The 14063-nt window shown below is 34.3% G+C and overlaps 2 long non-coding RNA genes across 2 annotated transcripts; both read right to left on the reverse strand.

Moving 5' to 3' along the window:
• Positions 1-3561: 3561 nt before the first annotated feature.
• On the reverse strand, positions 3562-6669 carry LOC114312850 (uncharacterized). Its single transcript, XR_003646978.2, has 3 exons — positions 6332-6669; positions 4143-5399; positions 3562-4050 (listed from the first exon to the last, which is right to left on the reverse strand). It is a non-coding gene; the product is annotated as an uncharacterized LOC114312850 (long non-coding RNA).
• Positions 6670-11690: 5021 nt separating this feature from the next.
• On the reverse strand, positions 11691-14063 carry LOC145789925 (uncharacterized). The gene is made up of 4 exons (XR_014328418.1): positions 13929-14063; positions 12498-13029; positions 12213-12311; positions 11691-11903 (listed from the first exon to the last, which is right to left on the reverse strand). It is a non-coding gene; the product is annotated as an uncharacterized LOC145789925 (long non-coding RNA).

The following is a 14063-nucleotide window of genomic DNA, read 5'->3' on the forward strand; positions in this document are numbered from 1 at the left end:
TGAAGAGTGCCAAACCACCTCGGTTTCCTAAGCTAACTAAGGAGTTCGGTCGCCCAAGCGAACCAGATGTTAGCCCGGTTGAGCGACCAATTCCTTTTGCTATCTCGATTTTTGCTGGGGTTCTGACAAACATGTTATTTGCTCGGTTACAAAGGTTTTTTGGATCAAATGAAGACCAGGAGCCCGGTCCACCCCCGTTCTTCAGTGTTCTTCAGGAAAAATGAAGAACACCATGAGTAATGGAGGGTTTGGGATGGTTTTTGGTGCCCGAATCCTAAAAGCTGCGTTTCTCTCCCCTAATGTGTGAAATATCGAAGAAAATGACAATAAAAGGGGAGTTTGAGGACTTACCAAGTTAGGGCAGTGCGTTCTCCACCTTGGAGCTCGAGTTCAGGAACGACAGAGGATAGGCAATAGCTCTGTGAAGCTTGATAAGCAAGAGAGGCAGTAAGAACGGAAGGAAGAGGGCATGGGCATGTTTATAAAGGGTAAGAAACCGCCCAAATTCAAATTTGCAAAGACGGCTGGGTTAGCCGCTCGAGGGCGAATAAAAGGACGACACGTGTTCCCATTAATGCAGCGTCAGAGTTGAAGCGACAGGAAGGTCAGGCGAGACGACGACCGAGGAACCAGCCGGGCTGGTCTTGAAGACAGGAATGAAAAACCGAGAAGTTGAACCGGGCAAGTTCTGAAGCCAGGAATAATAACCGGCCTGGTCGCCATTCTGCAAACCGCGGACCGAGGACAAGATTATCCCGGTCAATATAGGTAATCCCAGTCACACTTCAGCGGACGGAATTAAGGGGCAATTGAGAGGGAGATTTATGATCTGGAATTGGGCCGAGGTAACGGCCGAACAGGTTGAGAGCCTAATGGTGCATGGGGCCGAGATGACCGGCGATCCGTCCGGAGATGGGCTGCCAGGAGTTGGGCCAGGCACGAGTTGGGCCAAGTATGTGCCGCCCCAGACCGTAAAGAAGCTGCTCGGCAAGGCAGTGCTCGGTTGGACCGAGCTGCTTGATCAGGCGATGGTGGAGCCAGTCAAGCTGAGTGACCGGCGACCGAAAAGGCATGGTCAGCCGAGGTAATCGTTTGATCAGCAGGAAGGCCGACCACAGGAGGTGCCCCGGACTCGGCTTTGCCGAGATGTCGCCTAGCTCAGTCCTCCTTGGGCTTAGCCAGTGAAGTGCTTGGGTATGAAGCACAGCACGGCCGTGGATAGAGAAGCTCGACTGCCGAGCTCCACCTGAGAAGGCAGGCAGTTGAGATTAGGTGATGTTCAGCAAGGTTTATGCTGACAGATGGGATAGCAGAGCCACGTGTCAGGAGATGGCTGGGAGTGGATATGGGGCGCAAAGGGTATATAAGCATGTCTGCGCCCCCCATACGCAGGGAGACGAACACCTTGTAAGGAACTCCTACACTCTAACACTCCTCTCTCTCTCTCTTTATCCTAAGGTGTGTGCTAACTTGACCGTCGGAGGGGTTTTCCGGCTACACACCGCCGGATAGCTCACCGCCGTTGTGCTCGCAGGTCGATCGGACTGACAGGAACTTGGAAGAAAGGAATACGGCCTTGCCTGAATATTTGCTCCCCGTACAATAACTAATTTAATTTTTTACATAGATTAGTAATTATATTTAAAAATAACTCAAGTTTGAAAGGTTTTAAATTGATTAAACTGCACTGAACCAAATTGTTTCAATCGGTTTGGTTCGGTGCGGTTTGATGAAAGAAGCGATCTATATCAATTTTTAAAATAATAAAACCGACATTATCGGTTCATTGAATTTTTTTACCTAAATACCGACATTATGGATGAATTGGATATGTTTGAAATGGGTATGATTTATTTTTTAATTTTTTTATTTATTATAAAAAGACGTATAAAATAAATAAATAAATGATTTCACTCAAATAAATCAATAAATTAATAAGTTACATATTTTTTTTTATGTTGTCAAAAACACCTTAATGTGTATTTAATGTACACATACCAAAATTAATGACTATTCATTGAACTGTCTTTAGTTTTACCCATTAAAGAAACCTGATTGCACCAGTCAATGCTCTCTCCTCTGTATCCGATAAGTCTAGAAAGTCGGGGCTAGCTGCTGTATTTTCCCACTAAGGATTATAGAGTGTTTTTTTTTTTTAAAGTTTCTTAAAATTGTGTATTGTGTGGTTGAGATTTAATGTTAAAAAATTAATGTGACTTGTCATTAAATCTCAATCACACAATACATCATTCTAGAAAACTTTAAGAAAAAAAAACTTTAGAGAATCTTTACTCGTATTTTCCTGCGTCGGCCAATTTTGGTATGGAAAAATGTTTGGGAGCACTAATTAGTGCTCCCACTAATTAGGTGGCAGTGAGTCCCGTCATTAATGATGTGATGTTTTGGTGTTGGAGTTGTATTTTTTTTATTTTTTTTTACTTTTTTAATGCATTAGTGCTATTAGTGGTGATATTTTTAGTGGGATGAACCATTGTTGTTTGGTATGTGTGCTGAAGAACTTTTTGCTAAAAATGAGAAACTGTGATGGATTTTGAGGTATGTTATTACTTGTTACAAGATTTGTCAAAGCACTAATATGATGATTCATCATCATTCTCTTCCCACTGAAAGCATCTCATCTCATGTCCTTCAGTGAGCTGGTCTCTGGTTTCTTTTGGAATTCTTCTTTTGGTTTATTTTGGAATTCGTTTTTTGGGTCATGATGTTGATTATGTCAAAAAATTTAAAATTTTTAATACATGTTCTATGCATATCAGCATTTACAAGTAGTGATTTAATTTTGTTAATGTTAAAAAATAGTTTTTATAGTTATTGAAATTTGTCAAAAAAAGAATATATGTATATACATAAATATTTAAAAATATATGAAATGTGTAGTGAAATGTTATATTTTGAAATTATTAGTAGTATTTTTATTTTTTAATTCTAATGTGAATGACATTTGATTTGATCATTCAATGTGGTGGTAATAATACAGTAGTACTACAAACCCAACGGAAGAGGGACGGGGGCACTGCTTATATTTTTTGTGATTCATTCTAGGGATATATACGAGTTGGTTTGGTTTGGGTTAGATCCCTAACTACTATTGAACCATAATAATTTGGGTGGATGAAAAATTAACCGTTGCCGACCAGATTTGTTGTCAAAACCGCTCTTATATGATTTTCGGTTTAATGGTCAGGTTCGGATCAGATGAGTGGGTTGGGCCTTCAAATTTGGACCTTTATGAATTAATATTATTTTTAGCCCATTTAACATTCAAACAATCCAATTCTATAATTTAGTTATGTTTTGTTTTAGATAATGGCCCAAACAGCCCTTTCTAGAGATAAGCCCATTAAAAAAAATAATAATTTATTTAAAATCAATCTAAACAACCCATTATAAATAAAATAAATAACTTGTAAAATAAGTCCAAGGATAAACAGCCCAAAATAAAATGTTTCATTCATCTAAAAATAAAAAACAATTTGGCAATGAATAACCTATGTAAAATCAATCCAAAAACAAACAACCAAAGCTCAAAAGTTGCATTCATCCAAAAACAAAAAATAAATTGCATACTAATCTAAAGCATTAGGAAATAGAATCTGTCCAAAATACATCAAATGCAGTATGCACTACTGCCAAAAAAATTCCAGGTGCTGTCACCATCCACATTAAAACTAACAAAATAAGTTAACTACTTAGTTTGTCACCATCCATCAAAACATTCACAAGTATAGTTATCTCAATCACTATCCATGTGCAAAAATATTTGTTTATGAAGTCAAAAAGAAAAGTACTGATCTATGTTAACTGTATAAAAAAATTAGTCAAGAAACTCAGTTAACTCCCCATGAAACCAAAAAGATTGAAGCTTGCAAATCCAAAAAACATAGAAGATGAGAACATGTTGCAAATAGATTTTATTAATTAAGTAAGAAGTAAATATTAAAGATGTAGAATTGAGTAACTTTACCAAGCCATACTAGAGTGTGATAACATTTGAACTTGGGTTTGAGGTTGATGCAAATTCAGAAAGAGCTACAAGCAGTAGAACAATTAATTCAGATTTAAAACAATGTTATGTTGTATTTAGTGTAAAACATAAATATAAAAATAAATCAAAAAATTACCTGTAGGGTCATATTGTTTAAGTTCCTCCACATTATCCATTACCTTTCGAAGAGAAATAGGAACTGTGCTTTGAAGCCAATTATGTGTACATATCAGAGCCTCCACCATCACTGGAGATAATGAACTACGAAATGAGTCTAGAATGCGTCCCCCTGTATCAAAGGCTAATTCAGAAGCTACTATAGAGATGGGTATTGCCAAGACATCACATGCAACTTGGGACAACACTCTATACTGGAAGAATTGACCTTCCACCATCTTAATATATCAAACTTTTCTTCATTGGAAGCTTCACACCTGTCTGCCAAGTACCTATCAACCTCAGATTTACACACACTAGAGCATTCCTTTTCCAAATAAATATTAAATTGAGAAGCAATTAATAGATGTGGATCATCAACCTTCATCGCTGATCCTTTCCACACATTAGACATTTCGATAATTACCGAATCATGAGAAGCATAATGCTCATATAAACGAGATAGACAATCCTTTACCCAACCTGTTATCTCATTCACCACTCTTTCAACAAGTAATTATGCAAAACAGAATTTCAGATACCTCAGTTTCTTTCTAGGATCAAGTAAAACAACAACATACGCAAGTAAGTTGATTTTCTTCCCATTACCTCAATGCTTTTCAAAATTTTCTTTCATGGTAAGGCAAATCCTACGCCCTTTTAATACTTTCCTCAACCGATCCCTCTCATTGTTGAAACTCCCTGCTATGTCTCTAGCAATGGTAACACGAGATGGAATGTTAAACTTTGGTTGCAAAACAGCACAAAATCTCTTAAACCCTTTACCTTCCACAAACCTAAAAAGTAATTCATCAAGCACTATCATCTCAGCAAGAGCTCTTCTTGCAGCTTCTACACTAACGCTCGTTGCCACAAGATTAACACCCTCGTCTCCATCTTTTTTGGACTGAAAAGAGAAAGTTTGTTGTCCATTATTATCCACATCTCTGTGAGGATATTTTCGACAAAAAGCCAAGTGACTCAATAAGTTGCTTGTCCTATGCCCCTTTGAATCAGCCAAATACTCCTTTTGACAATATTTACAAACAACCCTAGTTACCCCATCTTTAGACTTGATTTTATCAAAATGATCCCATGCGCTTGAAGGTTTTCTCCCAGTACCTTTTGCATGCACCTTAGGTGATTTTGAAGGATTATCAATAGGGTCTTCTTGGATAGTAGAAGGGGGAATAACAATAGCATCCTGGGCAGTAGGTTGATTTGGATGATCTATTATCTATTAGAAATTTTAAAAAAATAAATAAGTAAAGAACCTCGTGAAAGAATGCATGAACAATTTAAAAGCAATGATACAAAAACATGACAAACTTAAACAAAAATATAACAGCATTTAAAAAACAATACACATTTTGATTAAATTTTTTTTTTAAACCAATTCCTGAAAACTGAAAAAATAAAAAACAAAAAACTCAAAGACTATTTTTTGAAAACTCATAACCCAACAAATAAATATATTTGATTTGTCTAAACCAATTACAAAAAATAAATGAAGTTCAATGTAAGCATAAGTTGTAGCTGAATGTATTTTTAACCAGAACTTGAACAAATGAGCAAAGATTCTACTTTCAATAACTTTAATTTGAATAAAGAACACATTAAACTAAACAATCAATATGAACCGAAACATTTTAAACCTTTAATATCTAACCATCTAAACAAAATTCAAGTCAACTTAAGTAATTAAATCTGTCTTTTCTATGAAGGAAAAATGATTTGCTAGTCTAGTGAGTAGATCGAAAATACAAAAAACAAAAAAGCAGCCTTTTACATCCGAAACAAGTTTTCTTCCCAAGTGGCCATGGTATTAGAAATAGTAGTGTTTAGATTAAGGGATTAGTAGATTCAACTTCCAATATGGCAACATCCAATTACTTACAAACCAAAAATAAATAAATTGTTATTGGAAATTGAAAAATTTAGCACCATCATATTCAGTTCTCATGAAACAATAATCAAATACGTATATGATATCTATCATATTTTAGCACTAAAAAAAAACCAAAATCTTGAGAAAAAAAATAATAATGAAAAAAAATTAGTACTAATCTATTTGAAAAATCTTCACAAAACTAAAATTATTAAAACAATAATGATCCATTAACAAAAAAAATACAAAATACAAAATACAAAATTTTCATAAAATTGTACTTGGGGTTTGGTTGATCATTGAGTCAAGAACTTTGAGTCGTAAAATATGGCTGTCACCAGAGGAAGATCTTAGAGAGTCGGGAAAAACAACAAAGCTTCGTTTTGAAACTTCAAAACTTCGAAGTTACAGGGTTTTCTTCATCAATAGCCTTGAATCAAAGAGGGTTTTCATAGTTGATCTTTAATATATAGAGTATTTAGGGTTTGAAATTAAAGATTGAGTTCAGATTTATAGGTGAGACCATTAAAGAATCTATGGATGCATTAGGGTTTCAGAGAGAGAGAGAGAGAGAGACGAAAGGGAGGTTGGTGAGATCATCATGTTCTGTCTTTTGAGTTTTTTGAGATGAGCATAGACCACTAATTTACCATCACTAATACCACCACTAGTGAGGTGGCAATTGAAAAAAAAAAAAGAAAAAAAAAAAACAAGGCACAAAACACATGTGGCAGTGGGTCCCATCCACTGCCACATCTTTAGAGCCACCACTAATTAGTGGTCTAAAGCATTTTTGTTTTTGAGATAGAGAGAGATGTCTGTAAATGTGATGAAGGGAAAGACATAAGAGTGTTGGAAGTTGTGTGTAATCTGTCGAACCAATTAGATAAACACATGTGGCAATGGAATCAGAATTCTGCATCATTAGTAATATATGTGGTTCAAGTTTAGTTACTTTTAATTATGTGAAACTGAAAACTGATCGAAACCTGAGTTTAAATTTGAAAACAACAATGATTCATCCCCTTTTTCCTTACCCCCTTTGACCCTCTCTCTCTCATTGATTACATTTTCTTTTTTTTTTTCTTTTTTTTTCTGCTCCTCCAATCACCACCCGCCACGTGACAAAAGGGGGTGAGGGAGTGACCCCCCAAGCATTATTCATTTGAAAATAGGCTCGTCCCCGATCGAATTTAAGCTCGAAACCGTCTGTAATGTCTTCGGGTCAGTTGGTTCGGGTTGAATTTGTCGAATGGTTCGGTTGCTTGAACACCCCCTAATTTATTCTGCATTTTTATTTTGTATTGTTAATTTTAATGATTACAAATAAGTAATTGGACCAAAAAGCAAATGAACAAAGGTCAACTATTATCAAAAGGTAATGAAGTGTCCCAAGCTGAGATGATTCTAGAGAATGTTGCAAATCTTGGTGGATCAAAAACCTGAGTTGAGAATATTTCTCCAACAAAAAGTGAATTTACAAGAATGAAGAGATTGGACAAAGCAAATATCAAAGAGCCAAAGATACTCTGCACTAGACAATAATTCTTCCTTGATAATAAAGAATAAACCCTAAACCCACCCATGATGATTTAGAACAGAAAATAATGGCCTCTTTTTTCTTTCTTTTTTTTGGAAATCTGTGTGCCATGCCATGTAATAAAAGGGAGACTTTTTCTACCTCACTTATTTTATCATTCCTAATTAAAAAAATTTAAAAGACGAGAAAAGACTTTGAAAAAAATTAATTAGTTAATATTATTTATCATATCATTAAAGATACAATTAAGAGAGGGATAGGGCAATTCTAACATTGTTAACAAAAGAAAGAAACAAATTCATAAGAATTGAGATCTGCAATAACAATAATAATAATAGGAAGAAATTTATATTAGTCCAAAACTAGAAAAATAATTACAAAATAATGATAAACTTTATCAATATTTATTGGTTATTTTTGACATTTCGAAGGTTAGAAATATAATTCAAACATATCAGCGAAAATCTGAAATTTTTTTTTACAAATAATAAATACCACTTTTTATTAAGTGATTGTATTAAGGTTCTCTTAATGTCAATGAAAAGACTTTACTGTGTTGTGTTTAAATGTTAGAAATTGGGCGCCCATGTGGCATGACCCTTAGAACCTTTTGGACCTCATCCAAATGGGTTTTGAATTTGAATTCAAACCTATTTGGATAGCCACTCAGGATATATATCTATCATATCATGATATGGATAGATGATATAGATATCAGATATTATCTCATTTAACAAATGGATAAATGAGATAAATAGATTATATATCTGATATATGGGATATGGGTGATTAAGTGAAAAAACAACGTATGTTTGTTTTTTTTTTTTTCAAGATACTGACTCTCTCCCAAAATAACGATCAAAAGCCATTTGCACTGTGGTTTGTGTGGGTGATATTCAATATTGTAATATCACTTCACTGCTGGGTTAATTGACTAGATTCAGGAAGCACATGATTTATCCACGAGGTTTTAGATCAATAAAGGTATGATCTAAACATTTTATTCCGCTGCATGTTTTATACTTTGATTTACATTGGTATCAGAGCCATTGATGGATATTTTCGTGTTTCCTTTAATCATGTGTATATTTTTACATGTGTATGTTTACATTATATACATGAATGTTTTTAAAGGAGGAAAAAAATCTACTTTGATTAGATTAAGAGCATAAATATTTTTTTTATGTTCATTAATGTCTTTTTTTTACCATAAACGGTTTTATTTTGAAAAAAGGAGTCCGGCAGTACAAAAATCGGACCAGAAAACACCCGGGAAGGCGGCCCGTGTGATTCACGCGCTGTATGGCGCCTCCCAGCAGCGCCACGCGCAGCCACGCGCTCCCACGCGCCGGATGCCCTGCTGACGCGCCTGCACGCGCCATCACGCGCGCGTCGGCGGCGCTGTCCACGTACGCGCGCCGTTCGCGCCTCGCACGCGCCCCGCGTGCTGGAGCCGAGCGCCGAGCCGCTTTTGAGCCGTGCGTCGAGCCGCTCCGAGCCGGTGCTGAGCCGCGCCGTTTTCCTCCTGCGGCTTGGCTGGCTTGGCTGCTTATGCCTTAGGCTCTGTTTGTTTGTTTTTAATTCTAAATTGCGTTAATTGGCCATAATTTATTCGTTATAGCTTTGTTTTAAGCATGGTTGGTACCGTTAGACTCAGAATTAATTTTTCTACATTCTGAAAAATTTTGAAAATTTTATGAAAATAAAAAATATTTTTCCTGAAATAATAATGCATTATTTTTGTTTTAAAATGCATCTGGTGTTGCATGATTAAATTTCTGGGGCTGAATTTTTTATTGTAGACTATTGATATAGTTTACTGTTTACTGGTATAGTTATAGCATTTTATCAGATTCTGGAATATTTATTTCTGATTTTATGTGTGTTTATTAGTTATTTAAAATTCCAGAAAATACCAGAAAATTCCAGAAAATTTCAGGATAATGTACTTTCTGTTATGGCATAATTTAAATATTTAATACAGCATATTTTTTTTAGAATTTGTAATATGTTGTAATTAGAGGAGTATGATTATTTATTTATTTATTTATTAGAATTCCATTATTAAATGAATATAGCATGAGTTATTTGTAAATTTACATTAAGATGCTATTGTATGGAATTTATCATGCTTCGTATATGCCATAGTCAGTGGGAGGTTATTCGGTTGAGAGAAATCTTTGTAGATTAACTCCCGAAAACCAATATTTTGCGCATAAATTAAATTAAATTTTAGATAATTGTCACCTGTGGCGCAAGAGATGATTACGAGCATAGCAGATTTTCGATCTTGCGACTTGTGTAATATTGTCACTATTTAATTTAGTTTTTTGCGGCAAAATTATATTATGCTAATCAAATTAATCCTAATGCGAATTTCTCTCTAAATTGATTTAACTTATGGAAGATAATTTGATTGACCTAGACTTAGTAGAGATGTTCAAATGTGAACAAACTAATTCCATTCTTTAGATGAGCAAAAGTCTTGGAGACTTTAGGTCAAACCTTAATTGAGCCAAAGTAAGGAAACATAACTCAAAGTCGCCGTGGTTTTGGTGCCTTGTTTGGCACAATAAAAACTAATGTGTGCGCTATGGTTAGCGGCATACTACGTAGTTTTGGTTGGCGAGTTTTGGAGTTATGAAATTAGTAAGCCCTCAATAGATCAGTATATGATCTTGACTAATGAGCTGCGCGAATTGACTTTGTAATTTGATTTGTAAATAATGTTACATCATTGGATGAAGTAACATTTAAGAGTCACGTCATCCAAGAAATGCGAGCTTAAATAAATTAGTCATTAAGTGTAAGACGAGTAGCCAGTATGAGCAGTGTTTTGCTCTCTACCCAATTATTGGGAGTTGGATGGAGCAAAATTTCATGCACTATAATAGTGTGCATTGAAATATCACGTGAAGTTAAAAGATTAGCGCTTAGAAGCTGCAAAATCTATTAACACTAAGTGAAAAGATTAGCGCTTAGTAGCTGCAAAATCTATTAACACTAAGTGAAAAGATTAGCGCTTAGTGGCTGCAAAATCTATTAGCATTGCCAACTTGTCTAAATCTGGACACTTACTGTTTCCACACTTGAGTGTGAGACATGAGGAGGGGCTTCTTTGTATAATTCCTTAGCTAGGCTAACGTTTTTTAATAACGTTTAACACTAAGCGCAAACGTTGCGGCATAGTGATGAAAAGGTCAAGGCCGACAAGGTTGTTATGACTCTAAGAATTTGACGCATCACTTGTGAGAGCATTGTGTTGAATTAGACTCTTTAGCCTAATTCGCGCTTAAGTTACTTTGGAGCTGTCATAGTTGATAGCTTATTCTCTCCTTCTTGTGGATAGTAGAATTAATTGCAAGTAACTATGAAGCGAGAAATAGATATGGCAAGATGAGTATCGTCATCTTTCAACTAGATGCAGTAAAGTGTATGGAGAATAAAATTGACTTGAAGGTGCAGGGAATTAGCACTTACTAGTTAAATCTGCGACTTAGGCGCACTTAATATCTCCATGACATCCCTTTTATCACTACTACAAATACAGATAAAGATCACACTTTTTTTGTGTGATGAATGTGTTTTAATCACACCTTTTAAGTTTTATTAAAGTGTGGTCTTTGGGAGTGTGATTAAAAGGAGTCATTTTTAATCACACTTTTTAAGTGTCATTAAAAATGATTTCATCACATCTTTTAAGTGTGATTAATAATATTTACATCACATCTTTTAAGTGTGATTAATAATATTTACATCACATCTTTTAAGTGTGATTAAAAACATTTAGATCACATCTTTTAAGTGTGATTAAAAATATTTAGATTACACCTTTTAAGTGTGATTAAAAACATTTAAATCACATCTTTTAAGTGTGGTCTTTGGGAGTGTGATTAAAAGGGGGTCATTTTTAATCACACTTTTTAAGTGTCATTAAAAATGATTTCATCACATCTTTTAAGTGTGATTAATAATATTTAGATCACATCTTTTAAGTGTGATTAATAACTAATAAAATCTGCAATAAAAAAAAGAATTTGACATATTTGAAGAATAATCAATATTATTTTTATATGCGCATTTCAAGAATGTAATACACACTATATACTAAACTTTGAATCACAATCACATATTGAATGGAATAACGTCATATATTTCATAAATGAAAGTTAAATATGTTCAAAATTATATACAGAGGGATTAAATAAAAAGTTTTACATTGTGCTTACATATATTAAAAAATGAAAAAACTTGAAAAATTAAGTTCTTGAATTCTTTGACCATATTTTGCATCTCTCCAAGAAATTTCTAACCTGAAAAATGAAAACACAAATTAATTCAGAAACCGCTAGAAGCATATGAATAAACTAACTACTTGTAGAGATTGTTCTAGTCTCACAAAAGATAAAGTCCGACTGATCACACCCCTTCAAATGTCTTAACATTAAATACCTCTAGCATGACATGAAGCGTGTAAAAATAAAATGTCACTTTACCCACATAAATTGCAAATTCAACAGAAATTTTACTATAACCAACGACTTAGCTTAAGAGGCTCTACCAATCTCAAATATTTAATGTTCTACAAAAGAAATGCAATTGAATGTTAATTGTGCAAATACCTTGAGTGCATTTCAAATATCAGCGACCATTCTTCATCATCTTCTCCATTTGAGCTCCTAGAAACTCTTCTAAACGCTTGGGAGGTTGGCCAGAGTTTCCTTAGAAAGAAGAAAAAAAACTCAGCTCCTTGGGTATACACATACTAGTAATTGCACATTTGTAAAAAAATGTTCTAGATACCATCATATACAAAGTCACATAGAGATATAATCCTAAAGTATAACTTGGGGGGTTCAAAATTCCCATATTAGAATTGACTACCATTTGCAAATTAGCACCATTACCTTCCATGAAGAACATTGACATTATCTTTTGTGGAACTCGGCTAGATATCCAGTTCAAATACTCTAACACCTCTCTGCAATGCTTGTATGATCGGGACATCACTGCAGTCACTCCTTAGTTGATTTCCCGTTAGATACAAATTATGGCCCGTATATACAAAATAGTGAGATAAATGAGCTGTCATATCATGATGAATCTAAAATATTTACAAATAAAAGACAAACAATAACTATTCAGTCTCAAAACGAAAATTAAATATAGAATACACAGTGATATAATGGCATCTCCAACCCTTGACTGAAACCTATATCAAATTTAAACTTGGGTAAAAATCACTCAAAAACCTCTCCACTCATAGACTCAAACTTATTTTGAGTAAGAGAGATCGTAAAATGTTCTAGGACAAGGAGATGGTCTTGTTCACCTGCAGGACCAGACAGCAAAATTCTTGGGCTTATAGTGGAATCCTTGGACTCACTATGCTTTATGTGTAGAACAAAGGATGCCAACAAATAATATTTTGTCCTGTCACTGAAATAAATGAAAAATTGAAATTTCCATTACTGGCTTGCAATAAAGTATTAAAACCCATGGAAAACCATAGCAGCCCCTATAAATGAGACCAACATGGTCAAGTAAATGAGCTTAAATTAGAACTACAAAGTACAATTTCATAGCATTAAAGATATGTGAAAGGCAAACTGAGATGAACAATGGAGGTGTAGAAAGATATGTGAGTGCATATAAAATTTGAGCCATTTTTCGAGCCACAGATTCGAGCTACCAATCTTTTCTGAAAATTTAACTACTATAGCATCAAATATAATATTTTTTTTGTTAGTCATCAAATCCCAGATGGATAATTAAACATCTCAATCAAATACAAAAATAAAAATTTAACTACTATAACATCAAATACAAAAAAAATTATAAATTTTAATACTGTAACAAAAACTTATCACCATGTTTGATTCTTAAATTCTGACTTCAATTTTTAAAAAATTTTAAAACTTTTATTTGGTTATCTAAAAAATCAGAAAAAAAAAAAATCAAAATTCAATCCATGAAATTTGCAATATATCTGTACGTTCAAGACCTGAATATATCCTTTTTCATTGATTTTTTACTTTGATATTTATATATTTTTCTATGGTCTTCCAAAGCAAATACCAATATTTTGCAACGTATCCATTTGGATATTTTTGAAGGTGTGATATCTATTTTATCATCAAGCTACTACTGACTTTAGTTATGCAAAAAGGCAGCTCAACTCAAGCTGTTTTTACTCAATGTGGGCCAACCCGTCCATATGCATAGAAAATTTTCAACTTTTACCCTGCTAGGATGAAGGCCTTAGTAGGATTAACTAAATATTTGCATCTTTATTGAATAAACTAGATTGCAGAGTCAATTGAAAGTGTACATCTTACCTGGCCAGTGCGGAAAAACAATTTTGTGTAGCCAACTTGATACATCTCAGGCAGAATATTGAACTGATGAAGAATTGCAACTGAAACACTTAGTGGTCTTGCGATGCAACATTGTCCACTAAAAGAAAACCATAC

This window comes from Camellia sinensis, chromosome 4 (assembly GCF_055761805.1).
Source record: "Camellia sinensis isolate YWXY chromosome 4, ASM5576180v1, whole genome shotgun sequence".
Classification (NCBI taxonomy): Eukaryota; Viridiplantae; Streptophyta; class Magnoliopsida; order Ericales; family Theaceae; genus Camellia; species Camellia sinensis.